This window comes from Amphimedon queenslandica, unplaced genomic scaffold (assembly GCF_000090795.2).
Source record: "Amphimedon queenslandica unplaced genomic scaffold, v1.1 AMPQUscaffold_561_Cont27420, whole genome shotgun sequence".
Classification (NCBI taxonomy): Eukaryota; Metazoa; Porifera; class Demospongiae; order Haplosclerida; family Niphatidae; genus Amphimedon; species Amphimedon queenslandica.
Window position 1 is genome coordinate 1 of NW_003559087.1, and position 1,006 is coordinate 1,006.

The 1,006-nt window shown below is 33.0% G+C and overlaps 1 long non-coding RNA gene across 1 annotated transcript; it reads left to right on the forward strand.

The window, feature by feature from the left end:
• The first annotated feature begins 77 nt into the window (after positions 1-77).
• On the forward strand, positions 78-708 carry LOC109593617 (uncharacterized). Its single transcript, XR_002191074.1, has 4 exons — positions 78-169; positions 218-324; positions 374-445; positions 530-708. It is a non-coding gene; the product is annotated as an uncharacterized LOC109593617 (long non-coding RNA).
• Positions 709-1,006: the final 298 nt, after the last annotated feature.

Genomic DNA, 1,006 nt, shown 5'->3' on the forward strand with positions numbered 1-1,006 from the left:
ATGAAGCTCCCAACACAGATGCATGCTGGTGTATGTTAGAAGATGGTGTCGCATCAGAATTTTCAGTAAATCCAACAGAAGAAGTGATTCTAAAATAATGCTATGTAACTTTTTCCTTTAGTTTTCAGAGTTAAGTGGAGTTCCTGTTGATGCCATTTCTGTTGCAACAGTTAGCAATTGACATTTCACTATCAGCCAGTTATTTTTCCTTTAAAAGTATTTGAGATCATTTCCAGCTGAGATATCACGTCTTGATATTAAGAATGAGTTGGAATGGAATCAAGCATCACTGTATGATGCTGATGGAGATGTCATATATTACAAGTACACTATAATAAAATTGCTCTCGTAATAATTATACTGTTATTTTTAGAGACAATAGAGAACAATTGAAGGAGATCACAACCGAAGAGAGAGAGGAATTTAAAATGACAGAAAGCAAAAGGTCTGTTGCATAAGACCAATACTGCAGTAGCCAATAAGCTGTCTTGCATTCTGCATATGGCTTTATGTGTATGTTCATCTTTAGGTTATAGTGTTGCTGTTTATGGTATTGGGTCATTGTATGATGTTCCAGGAGACAAAGAGAATGTACATTTAGTGGCAAAGTGTGTATATGTGGCTTGTAGGCTGTCTCCCCTCTTCAGCTATTGGTGACATTATTTTTAGATCCAATTGTGGTTGCATTGTCTTTTTGAGCTTTGCATGGTAGCTTTATTGTCATCATCATCATTATTATTATTTTTGTTGTTGTTTTCTTGTATAAAAATGATATACATTTGATCAAATAAAAATTACTCAATGTCTATATCATTTTAGCGAAAGATGGACAACATTTTCAAAAGACTATAACTCAAAATTAAAGCAATTTGCCCAAATTTTCTGCATAGTATAAGTTCATCAATATAATTATTTTAAAAATGTAATGAAAATTGTAGGTAATTTTTGAGCCATTTTTTTAACCATGGGCAATGTGCAGAGATTTTTTCAGAAACTGCATGGCCTA